This window comes from Nilaparvata lugens, chromosome 2, assembly GCF_014356525.2.
Source record: "Nilaparvata lugens isolate BPH chromosome 2, ASM1435652v1, whole genome shotgun sequence".
Taxonomy (NCBI): Eukaryota; Metazoa; Arthropoda; class Insecta; order Hemiptera; family Delphacidae; genus Nilaparvata; species Nilaparvata lugens.
This window is the reverse complement of record NC_052505.1, coordinates 45,731,270-45,744,640: the sequence shown is the minus strand read 5'-3', so window position 1 is coordinate 45,744,640 and position 13,371 is coordinate 45,731,270. Positions and strand designations below refer to the sequence as shown.

The 13,371-nt window shown below is 37.2% G+C and overlaps 1 protein-coding gene across 1 annotated transcript in view; it reads left to right on the top strand.

Annotated features, from left to right (window-relative positions):
- LOC111058666 (adenylate kinase isoenzyme 6) overlaps positions 1–13,371 on the top strand; it is a 30,032-nt gene that overhangs the window by 1,058 nt on the left and 15,603 nt on the right. The window lies entirely within an intron of this gene.

Genomic DNA, 13,371 nt, shown 5'->3' with positions numbered 1-13,371 from the left:
GGTAGACCACACTGGATTCCGTCCTCCCCAACCTGCAGTATGGGAGATCCAGCCTTAATCTTTTTCGAGTGCGGTACTCATGGGAGTCTCCTCTGACAGGCTGGACCTCCAGGTCACCAAATGCATTCACAGCAGATCTGAAAATATACAGGCCATAAACAGATAGAAGACCCTCTTCTATAAACAGTGGGTGGCAATGGACAAGGTGTTCAGCATTGCACAAGATTCTAAGTGCCCTCTTCTGCAAAAGCAGGACCCTCCTCACATGGGTGGAACTGCCCCAAAGCGTGATACCATAAGCCATCACACTCTGGAAGAAAGCAAAAAAGCACATGCGTAGATAGGCCGCGGGAATGCACCTCTTCAGATCCTTCAGTAGGAACAGGATCCTGCTCAGCCTGAAACAGACACCTTGAATATGCTCATCCCAGGAAAGTCTCCTATCCAACATAAAACCCAGGAGCTTTACTGAAGGACAATCATGCTGCTTATCATTCTTGAGGCTGAAAACAATCGTCTGTGTCTTTTCTGCATTTAGGAGAAACCTGTTTGCAGAGAACCAGTCAGCCGCCACCTCCATGGACGCCTGCATTAGTGTGCTCACATCATCCAGACTCCTGCCAACATCCAGGAGGGAGGTGTCATCCGCATAACACACTACCATTCTGTCCCTAGAAAGAGCTACGTCATTGATCATGAGCAAGAAAAGCAGAGGACCCAGAATTGAGCCCTGCGGCACTCCACAATCCACACACCTCACCCGTGACAGGGCCCCGTTCGCCAAAACGGCCTGCATGCGGCCCTCGAGGTAGGAACGGAGAAGCTGCAGGGGACCACCAGTAATACCATACATGGAAACCTTTGTTAGTAAAATCTCATGGTTGAGGGTATCAAAAGCCTTGCTGAGATCACAGAGGGTCAACCCAGCAAGGTCACCGCTCTCAAAGCTTTCAAAAAATTTTCTCACAATTAAATCTACAGCCCCATCAGCCGACCTCCCCGACCTGAAACCAAACTGGGTGGCGGCAAACAGACCGTTCAGCTCACAGAACTCATACAATTGGCTAGCCATAACAATTTCCAGAATCTTACTCAGTATAGGCAATATTGATATGGGCCTATAATTGTTGGGGTCCATTTTGCAACCCTTTTTGAGAATTGGCACAACTTTTGCCAGTTTCAGCTCCTCAGGAAAAATATTTTGAGCCAGACACTCGTTTATACACTGAGTCAAGGGAACTAAAATAAGCTTAATAATACCTTTTAAAAACCTAATCTGCTGGATGGAGTCAATCCAGTGGTCATTGAGAGTATCCACAGTCAGTGGAACACTTCTTGGAGCTGCAGAAGCCGTCTCAGTACGAATGACCCTCCATGCCGCCAAACATCTATTTGCTGCTCCACTTATAAGGCTTGCATTATACGAAAGCTTTGCCCTAACAGCCTCCCTACGATATTGATCTTTCAAATTCAGATATGTTGCTTTGGAGAGTGTGGAGCCATCAACACGAAATCTATGATAGAACATTAGAACCAAGTCCCCGAGGTTTAGCAGGTCCTGGCTTAACCAGGGTGATGCACATTTTTCTTCTTTGGCTGCGTCCTAAGTGGGAAGCACTCGTTAAACTCATTCAGTAGAAGATAGAAGAAAGTAGAGAAATCTGAGCCTGCATTCTGGTGTTGGAGGAGTAGAGACCAGTCAACACAACTAATCCTTGAACAGAACCTCTTGAAATTATTGCTCGAAATATGCCGTGTCATTGTTGGACTAAAGGTTGATAGATTGGGTGGTAAGACACACAGACTGGATAAGTCTGTATATAAGACTGAATAATTTTCCAATTGTAATTGTTGCTACATTATAGTTACAACTACTTTGAATATTGTGGGTGGAATGGATATTGGTCTGAAGTTTGCTGGTTGGTCAATATTGCCTTTCTTGTAGATTGGTCTAGTCTTTGAGGTTTTCAGGATATCTGGGAATCTGCCTCCAGACACTTATTTATAGCACTGGCCAATGGTTCTGTAAGTGTTAATAGTCTTTTGGTGTGATTGGTCTTTTTAATATGACATCTTGAGCTAGCTCAGCTGAGCAAATTCCCAGCAGTTTCTGGTAATCAGCAAATCACACCTCAGCATGAGGTCTTTGTTACAATTCAAGTGTCAAGTAGAGTATTGTTAGCATGAATGAATTTATGGGTGATAATTCGAATTTTTACTGAGAGCGCGAGCACTGTATCACTGCCATCTGAACTGTTACAGTTTTTATTAAATGTGTTTTGATTTTTTGGCGCCATCGATTCCACAAGTGTGGGTTATAATGGATGAAGCAGAAGGTATTAAAGGTATTAGCATTGACCTGGAACCATGAGATTGAACATATTCAATGTTGTGATCAATAGCCAGGCTTGTTTGAATATATTAGGTCAAGTAGGTTAGTTTAAACATTGTAAACAAACACAATACAAAAGCTGTTGTCAGCGTCATAGCCAGATTTTATAAAAACTCCTTGTCAGTTGATAAATTCTATTAATAATGAGTTCTTAAATACCTTAAATACATTCACTGGGCTTCACTCAACTGAGTTTGGCAAGTAGTTGAACATTCTCACTTCTAGCACTAGAAAGCAGTCCTTCACTTTTAATAGGCGACAGCAAGGTAAAATCAAGTCTACCCTTCCTTGAGTTCCATGTGAATGCACTAGCCATAAACTGATAGATGTCCAGAAAACGTAATATGGGCTGGCAGTGTGTATCAAAATCGCTAATTGTTATTACACAAAGCGAAATATGTCTTTTACATGTGCTGAATGCCCCATAAATATGTTAAGATGTCATACTGATGTATGTGGCGTGGTACATTAGCAGGCGGTCATTTCTTGTGATAAGAAAATATGGACATAATTGAAATAACATCACTCAGGCAGATAGACTGATAGACAACTACTCTGGGGAGTTCCTAGCTAACCTTGTTGATAAAGAAATAAATAAATGCAGATGGTCCTAGCTGGATCAGGTCTGGTGTTTCAGAGTTTTCAGGTAGCACCTGATCAGTTCCAGACATGACATAACGACTGCTTTCAGGTAGCGGGGACCAACGGTTAACGTGTCCTTCCGAAACACGGGAATGGTCCAAGAAAAATATTTGTCCTCGCCGAAATTAGAATCCGGGGCCTCTGGTTTACAAAGCCAGAGTCTAAACCACTCAAATAAAATAACAATAAAATGATATTATTAGTTTATTGTTAGTTATTATTAGATTGATGCAGTATTGTGGCATACTGCACCAGGACCTGGCATTAAGGTATAAGTTGATTGTTGAGAAGTCCCTTACTATCAATATGCCCCAACTTCAATAGTAGAAAAAAGTACCCACAAGCTGTATTGAGACAGATCTGTCCTGACTGACAGAGCAATTCCACATAACAGGCCACATTTAATCCTGATTAATAAGCTGTCCAGGGAAACAGCCTTAATAGATGTTGGCATTCTATGCTGCCATAACATGTAACACTACTATAGTGAACAGATTTCCAAGTATCTCCCCCTGGCAGCTGAGATAAAGGATATCTGGCATCAAGAGAAAGTGGAGAAAGTGGAAATCGTCCCAGTCATAATATCTAAAGTTGGATTGATGGGGAAAAAGTGACTGCAATCCTAATTCTTCTGGGTGCCTCAAGAAACACGATCTACTTGATGTAAAAGGCAATGATGCTCAACACTGTATCAATGGTTAGGGCATTCTTAAACCTAGCAGCAGAATAATTCATCAAAGTCTTGTCATAAGTTATAGTTCTGGGGTAACCAAACACCTTTTTAAAAAGAAAACTTTATTTTCAAACACATAATAATTATAAAATATACATCGAAAAAGAGAGAAGTGCTCTCGGTGAAGTTTGGCAGTAGACTGACTAAAAGTACTATGATCGAGCATTACAATGGAATACAGCGTCAGCAATAATATTAGGTGTTACCAGATGTAACTCCTCCCCCCTAAGAGTGAAGCTGCCCTCAGCTTCAAAGAAATAAAAAACATATATTATATTTTAAGTATTATAAACTAAGTACATGGTAGTCTGGGGCATATTTGTTCTGGTTCATGCTGTACAGTATCATTTTCAACTTCAGATTTACAACACATTAACCCTTTCACTGCCAAGCACGAAAATATTCGTTTTTGAAAAGTATGTCTGGACACACCAAGCCCGAATATATTCGTTTCCATCTTTGAGCTCACTGTGCCATCCACGTATATTTTCGTTCACCTTTAGTTCATAATACAGACATAGTCTGTAGTGTTGCCAACATAATAAGCCAAGTCCCATTTGATTCCGATTTCATTCAACGAAGATATCTAGGTTTCAGTGAACAGCTGCAGTGAAGCGCCATGTGTGTGTAGCTTTGTTGTATGTTGTGATTTAAAAGTGTAGACTTGTTTCTGTTTGTGAAGTGATGTCAATTTGTGTTTGTTATGGTTAATTCAAGTAAAATTCATTCTGAACATGAAATTCAATCTTTTTTACCTAGCTCAGATCCTTAAATTAATGAAGTCGAACTGGAATTTTCCTGGGGTAGTAGTGATAGTGGAGAAGACAGTCAATCTTTTCCTCTTCCAATATTATTATTATAATATTTCCTCTTATTATCAACTAAGAAAAAATACAGTGCAGTTGGATAAGTATTGGGTACATAAAGTGAAATAGACTATAAGTTACTGCTGCTTCATATGAGAAGCTACTGATGGATTCATTCCATGTCAACATTAATTCGGTCTGTCAGACACATTGAGCTCACATTTATACGGCAGCAAAAGGGCTAAGTTACAAAGTTTGTGCCAGATAAACAGCCGTTTGAGAAATATTATAACAATCAATAAAATTACAGTAAAAATAAGCAATAGAATAATACATAGGTTTCGATTATCGGTCAGAGGTAACTCATCTAGAACATCAAGTTTTTGAAAATTTATATTAGCAGTATGTACTTGATCAAAGTTGAAGTTGGGTAGTCGTTTGTTTTCTACAAATTCAGTTGGAAGTACAATTATTTCGTTTTCCCAAAATATATTTGGTTTGTAGTAACCAATCAGTGTTTCTGAGCTATTAATTTTCAACAATTGCGTTTTCTTATTAAGAAAAAGAGTAATATTCTTGTTCACATCAGTATTCAGAACCATACATTTACTAAAATTAAATAATATAAAACTATCAACTATTTCTACATATTTTATGAAAGAATCTCCGTCTTTCAAAACTACCTTACTACATCCGTCTAGATTCCTATCATTTAATAATTGCTCAATACATATATCATTAAGTTCGCTTACTGCACTACAATAATAATCATCATAAATGAGTTCACAATTTCCAGAAAATAATTTGTCATTTCGAATAACAAAAGAAGGATGCGCAATAGTTGTTAAAATTTCGTTACCGACAATGACTGGATAAGACAATAGAAAAAACGTTTCATAAACAGTTGACAATAGCGGTACGTCCACAAAATATGAAATATGTTCTTTAAATATTCCACAATGTATTTTGCTTAGTTTCCATAACACACTAATTTTATTTGAAATAAAGCTGACATTTGAGTTTTTTGTAGGAGAAAAAGATCATCATGAGAAATAATAGAAGAATGGAGTATTTTCAATTTACAAAATTCGAGACTAGTTACAATGTCAGATATTTTATTACTCAGAAGTAGGAGCGAGTCGAATAACAAAGAGGATTGCTGATTCATTTCCATTCGGTTGGATTCATTGAACAAAGAATTAAAGTAATTGCTGATTTTTAGATTATTCGCTCTGATTACTTTCATCTCATTATTGAATTCGTAAATTAATTTCTGATTTACAGCAAATTGCTTGTCTATATTGTTACTAAGATGATATTCATTAGATTGGACTGTCTGCAAAATTTTGTCATATCTTCCTTATCATCAGCATCCATGTTCCCAGTGATCCACGAAATCGCGGATCCTAACCCATTAAAAAGACCTCTTTTCTGCCTATAATTAACTGATTGAATCTCATTCAATTTATTCTTAGTGTATTTCAAATTCAATTTCATCATACTTAAGCGACTCTTATCAATATTATTCCTTTTAGCGAGAATATCAACAAATGTTTCAATATTACTTAATTCTAAACGTAAATAACTAGTATTGATATTATGAACATAGGTAAAAGTTTCATTAATTTTATGAGAATTTTGTATCTTGATTGGAGCAATACTAGTATAGCACCTGAAACCGTAAATATCGAAAAGTGAAACAAAAAAAAAACCACAGCCTCGATTTTAATCTTTAATAGCTCAAATTGTTCGTTAGGATGTGTAGAAAAAACGCTATAAGTTTTCAGGGCGGGGTAAATTGAATTTAACCCTTTAAGGGTTAAAAAGGGGTAAAATGGGTAAAATAAAAAAAAGTTATAAAATTTCGAAAAAAATGCGAAAATAATTAATTAAAGGCCCAAATTTTTTTGAAATATTAAAAATTAGTTAAATACCAATGTGAGATACAAAATGAGCCCAACGGAAGGGTTAAAAAGGGCACATTTATGGGCAACATTTGGTAACTTTCGTTATATTTCAATAAAATTTTTACTGCGTGTGTTTAAAAGGGCAGCGATTTAAAAAATGAATTGAAATGTTTGAAACTTATATATTCCATCATCCAAAACCCAAAGGGCAGCCCTTAAGGGCAAAATGTGTATGTAGCGTTAAATTATCATAAAAATTTATTTGAATGTTGTTTTAATGGGAAGCAAGCAACTTAAAGAATTAGAACAAAAATTTTATAAATTTAATTTTCCCTGCAATTTTATGGGTCAAAGGGCAACCCTTAAGGGCAAAAGTGCTAAATTGCATTCGATTTTCATGAATTTTTTTTTTATTTTAAAGGGTACCGATATAAAAAATAATTTGAAACAATAATTAATGAAACCAAAGTACACTCTATAATAAATAAAATATTTTTACAATTTTTTAAATTGTTTAAAAAGTTACATTATTTAAAATATTCAAACAGTATTATCGTCTCCCATAGTAGTTGCTAATTGTTGTTCTAGAATGTCAGCGTTATTTTTGAGGATTGGTTGTGGATTGTTTGGGCTAAAAATGGCCATGTTATAAGATACACGGGTCCTGCACGGGGAAAAAAAGTTTCGGAAAACTCGTGGAAATGGCGGCAAACATATGTGTAATTTTATTGTATACTGAATACATTTCCCACTCTTATTTTCTCTGGAAAACTGTAACAATCGTTGAAAAAATGCACGTTTCGAATTACATAAAATTGTCTGGATCAAAAAGTGTACTTAGCAAGTACATCAAAATTTGTGTGAGTATGTGAAATTATATGTTTAAGCACCTGCTATTTGGATTTTCAGTTCGGAAATTTCCCTCGCTTTCCACAGGCCATTTTCTTCCGGCCAAAAATGAACTGTAACTATTTTCCCAATAGCCGCAAAAAAAGCTGATTTTTTCCCAGTTTCAATTAGCTTTCTTTTAAGCCATTAAACTTCATTTTCTGACGTGTACTTTTCGATTTATTAAGGGAAAACCGTGGATTTGAGGGGTGAAAATTCAAATTTTCAAACCGCTGTAACTCCAAGGGAAAGCATTTTCAGGAAAAGTCGTAAGGAAGTTTTTTTCTTCAAATAATATGTAAAATACGATTCCGTTATTTTTTTTTATTTTCCGGTTATGGTTTACGGGGGGGGGGTTACCGCCCCACGGGGGGGGAGAGTCCCCACCCTTAAAATATATAGCGAATACTTAAAACATACTAACAAAACATTTTAACTACAAAAAGTTTCAAATAAACCTGAGAAAATTTTATGCAAGGTCTAAAGCTTCAGGTGCTATACTTCCAGATGTTCTGCTCAAATCTACCATCTTATAAGACGTTGCTGGGGCAAGCAACAGGAGAATTAGGGGCAGTACCATCACGTCCTGTAACAAATAAATCCTTTTTCTTACCCTCCACCGGTTTTTTAGGCCGTTTCATTCTGTTAGGGTGAAATTTAAAAGGGCGTTTTTGGATAGCTTTAGGATTCCTAGCTAATTGCTGTGTTGTATCGTAATTTACTTTGATGAATTTCGGTTTTGTTTTCTTATTAAATGTCGATTTTATGTGTGGCTCGTTTTCATTTCAACATTCTTCTCACGATTAACATTCAATTTCTCAGTACGTTTTTGTTTTTCTTCTTCAATTTTATTCTTAATCATTTTATGTACTAGGTTGACTCGTCAAGATACTGTTGGGACAGCTGTTCAGTTACTAATCTCTCTGTTATTCCGTTTACAAAAGGGCTATTGATATGTCCAATGCTCCGCCAATTTATGTAGATGCATAACAATATAATTATCTATAGTTTATATTACAAATTGCTTTTTCATATCATATACAGTTCAATAATTATTTTCTTAGTCTATATTATGTAAATTCATCTTTAATTTTGCTGTATTGTATGAATGAATGAATGAATGAATGAATGAATGAATGAATGAATGAATGAATGAATGAATGAATGAATGAATGAATGAATGAATGAATGAATGAATGAATGAATGAATGAATGAATGAATGAATGAATAATTGCTTTTATTTTAACATTGTTTCCTAGATAATATTATACAAGAACATAATTTTAATTATAAAAAGCATTAAACCCTTGGTCAACGACCGTCAGGGTGAGGTTTGTCATGAGTAGACTCCATACAGAATTACACATTCTTGTTATTAAAATACTTTTCCCTTAGTGTTCATTCAACAGTTCACAACGCACTATCCATTGAACTCTGAAATCAAGTAGTGTCTGTATTTCCATGCACCAACACAGTATGCACCTATCTTTAGCCAGTCATCTCCGTTTAGGTAGTTCTTCAGATCTTCCCGTGACAATGCTGCTCTGCCAAAGTGTTGCCATCTGAACTCGACAAGTATGGGACATTTTCCAATGAAATGCGTGACATCCTCCTCCTCCTTCCTATTGCACAATGAGCAGAGTCTGTTCCCGTTGAATGAGTACTTATTGAGTCGGATCAATTCATTTCTTGCTTTGAAGAACCACTTGATGAATTGAAAGCTGGAATTTTGAAAAATGTAATCATTCCAGTGATTGAGCTCTCGGCGAATGGTGTACCGCTGGCTCATGGCGACCCGCTGCATCTGTTGATCTCGCAGCTTACTTCCAATCCTGTCAATCGTCTGGTCGATGTTCAAACTACCTGCTGCTATCCCCTCCCATGGAATGCCAAATAAGTCATCCAGCATCCTCCAGTCATCATACAGAAATAGCCTTCTTCGAATCATCAATTTCAATAGCATACATGGATATCTTCCTTCATGCAGATTCAAACATCGCTTTACAAACTGAAGGTGTAGCCTTATTGTATGCAGGAAGATTGGACAGACTCCGGTCTCCAGAAGCAAAGCCTGATTCGGGGTGTACGATGGGAGACAAAATACCTTCTTAAGGAAGAAACGCTGGATACTTTCAACCACATCATAGATTCTTCCTCCCCACACCTGTGCTGCGTAAGAAATTACAGACCTTCCCACTGCATCGAAAATTTGTAGCTTTGATTTGAATGGTATCCCATCATTAAGGAGGATATCATTGAAGTGATTCATAGCCATCTTTGCTGAGAGTGATTTTTCTCTAAAATGCTCTGTTAATGATAGCTTTGTGGACAATCTTACTCCCAGATACTTATACGAGTTAACAACCTCTATTGGCCTCTCCTCAAAACACCACTTTTCAAGCCTCCCCTGCCTTCCACCATTTCTGAAGATGACGATTTTGGACTTATCCAGGTTAATCAGCAAGTTCCACTTTCTACAATAATCCTCCAGTACTCTAATCATTCTGGTCATACTCAGTTTATCGGATGCCAACAAGACAACATCATCAGCATAGGCAAGCATTTTAATGCACACGTTATTCAGTCTTATTCCTCCTTCCATATCGTCCTCTATGTCATTGAGGAAAAGGGAGAACAGAATTGGGCTAAGTAAACAGCCTTGCTTGACACCTGTCTTTGTGAAGAATCTATCAGACAGACCTTCAGAGCTCCATACCCTGGCTGATGTGTTGCTGTATATCTTCTGGATAATCTTTAACATCTTTGTTGATAAACCTATTTCTGATAGTTTGAAAAATAGCGCATGCCTGTCCACTCTATCAAATGCAGCCGAAAAATCGACAAAAAAGGCATAGACTTTCTGCCTTTTAACTGCTAGGTGCATTTTAATAATGGCCATCAAACTGAAGATATTGTCCACCGTTGAGTAGTTCTGTCTGAAACCTGCCTGGAACTCGTTGAGGATGTTGTGATGATGGATCCACGTCTTCAGCCTCTCCAAGATGAGACCAGTAAACAGTTTTGCTCCAGTATTACCAAACGATATTCCTCTATAATTGGAAGCATCCTCTGGATCACCTTTCTTGAAGATTGGAAACACAATCGAAGTATGGAAGTCCTGTGGAACGACATGAGAAACGTTGTAGATGCTATTGAAGACCTCCAACAATCTGTTCATGAATACTGTTGGAGCATTCTTGTAAAATTCGTACGGAATTCTGTCTTCGCCTGGGGCTTTGCCATCCTTTACGTGAAGAATCACCTTATCTAGTTCCTCCTTTCGAAACGGTGCATCTAGAAAGTCATCACGCACATAGGGTTCAGGATACAACATTCTATCAGCCAGTACTATTGGATTCAACAAAACCTTGAAATGCTGCACCCAGTCTTTCAAAGAAATACTTGCTCCTGCCATATGTTGCTTCTTCTTCAGTTGCCTAACCAGTTTCCAAAAATCTCTGGAGTCTCTCACCGTCTGAAAACTATCTGCACATTTCTTCCAGTAAGCCTTTTTCTTTTCTCCACAGAGTCTTTTGTATTCCGAGTTCGCGTGAATGTACTGCCTCTTTATAGCATCTGAATCAGTTTTTCTGTACTCATTGAGTAATTTGAAGGTTTCTTCTCTTTTTCTATGGCATTCTTTGTCGAACCACTCAGCTTGCATCCTTGAATTTCCTTGAACATTTCCCCGCCACCCATGCAAGTGATGACTTTTATTAATAGCTTCAATAAGATAGCACCAGTCATCTTCCAAGTCAATATTCCAGATATCTTTCCTGTTAATCACTTCCTCAAGCCGCCTCCGGTATTCAGCTCTTTTTGATGAGACCCATTTCAGCTTCGGTCTAATTGGCAATATGTTTTTGGATTGTCTTCCTGCTCCTGCAATTTTTATAGTTGCTTGTATAGGTTGATGGTCAGAAAATATGGCTGGGATGACTGAGAAATCCGATATACAGCTCAGCAGTTCCAAAGATACAGCACATACGTCAATCACAGAAGATCCTTGATGACCCAAGAATGTGAATTCACCATGTTTATCGCCCACCGAGCGTCCATTCAAAATAATCAGACCAAAGTTCTCAAACAATTCAAGCAGCATTTTCCCATTTCGGTTTAGGAGTAAATCCTTGGAATTTCTATGGAAGGTCTGCAGACAATGTGTACCTATAATCAGCTCCTCATCTAGTGTTTGCTCATTGCCTATCCTCCCATTTACATCACCTATAAGCATAATATTCTGTCCTTCCAGTTGCTCAAATACCTCCTGGATTATGTTAAAATCACGCATCCAGTGATTACAATTCAAATAAACTGGCAATATATTAATCATAATACAAGATTCAATTTTGATTCTCACAATATAATTATTTTCGACTTTAACAAACTTGGGATGAATCGAACAATTATTTCCTCTTTTTATTCCATAAATTTCTCCTCCACTTGCTCTACCGTAGCATGTAGCTCTAATTGCAGGAATCCAAATCATTTCATATTGGGGAAACTTTTTTTCAACTAGAAGAAAGCTATTTTCATCTTCGATAAACGTCTCAAAGAGGAGGAAAATATCGTAATTTTGAAGGAAATTTGAGAAATCTGCATCATTCAATTTATTCTGTATTCCAGCCACATTAAATGCAACTACATTCAGAGTTAGCTTGTCGTTCAGATTGATTTGTTCTGAACAACAGTTTTGTTGATAGGCTTTACTAATTATTTCTTTTGTCGCCCCCTGAGGAACGAAAAAACGAGCTGATATCTGATGCTTTCCCTTGCCTCAATTTTCCTTTTCCTGCGTTTTGCCCTTCAGCCTCTCTTCTGCGCTTTTTCAGATTTTCCTCCCGATCCTGCCTCTCCACGCCCTCGTGGTCTTCATCATCTCTTGACTGTTTCTTTTCTATATATTCACTCTCAACTTCTTTATACGTAATAAATCTTCCATCAATTTCTAGCCCTCCCCTCCTCACTCTCACATTCTTCTTTGAATCCCTAAGCTCACCTCCTACCTCCCTCAATATCTTCTGTCTCTGGCGAGACTGCCAATCCAAATCATGTGTCAGAAATATCTTGGAGCCTTTCAACTTTCTACATTCCTGCATAATACTATTTTTCTTGATTACAGATACTAGGGATAACATAACCGGACGCGCACCCTTATCTTTTTTCCTGCCAATCCTCCTCACCAAATTAATGTCACCCGCTTTTAGTTCAACCTTCAGAACTTTATTACAAATATCCAAAGTTTTCTCCATCAATTGTGTAGATTTTTCACCATCTGCCTCATCAACACCAAAGAATATAAGATTATTTTCTCTTCTCATATTCTCAATCAACGCACTCTGCTTTTGTAGCTCTCGTTTCAATTCTTCATTTTCTTTGCCCAGTTTCTCAATTTTACTATTCTGCTCAGCCATGATTGAAGGGATATTGAGCGCACTTATTTCTTTCTTGATAATGTTCTCCGTACTAGTATTGATTTCTGTTTTGAATTTTTCAAACATAGCTTCCATAGTTTTAATATCAACAGCCATTTTAACGTGGATGTTATGGTGATGCTATAAGTAAGCAAAACAATCTTTCAGTGTAATCCGACAAAAGATTTCCTTTATCAAATCCTATAGCATACTAGCTTCGTTCATCGAGAACAACGTTGTTCAGTTGAGAAAGAATATAGGTATATACAATATTTACTGAACAGATAAGCCACGATGAGAAGACAGAAGAATAGCAGAGAAAGCGTTCACAGATGCATTTAGAATTACTGATAACGATGGGAAGAGAGAAGCGAGAGAGAATTGATAAAGATGAAGGAAAAGAACTTTCTGACTCCGCTAGCTGAGAAACTCGAAAGAAATGATTGTCTAACTTCGATGAGATAAGCAGATCCGATTAGCAGCCCAGTAAATAGAATGAAACTGTTCATCAATTTAACCTTAAAATAACTTTAAAACTATATATTCATATCAATATTCACCACTTTTCAAGGATCCAGTCGTTTCATC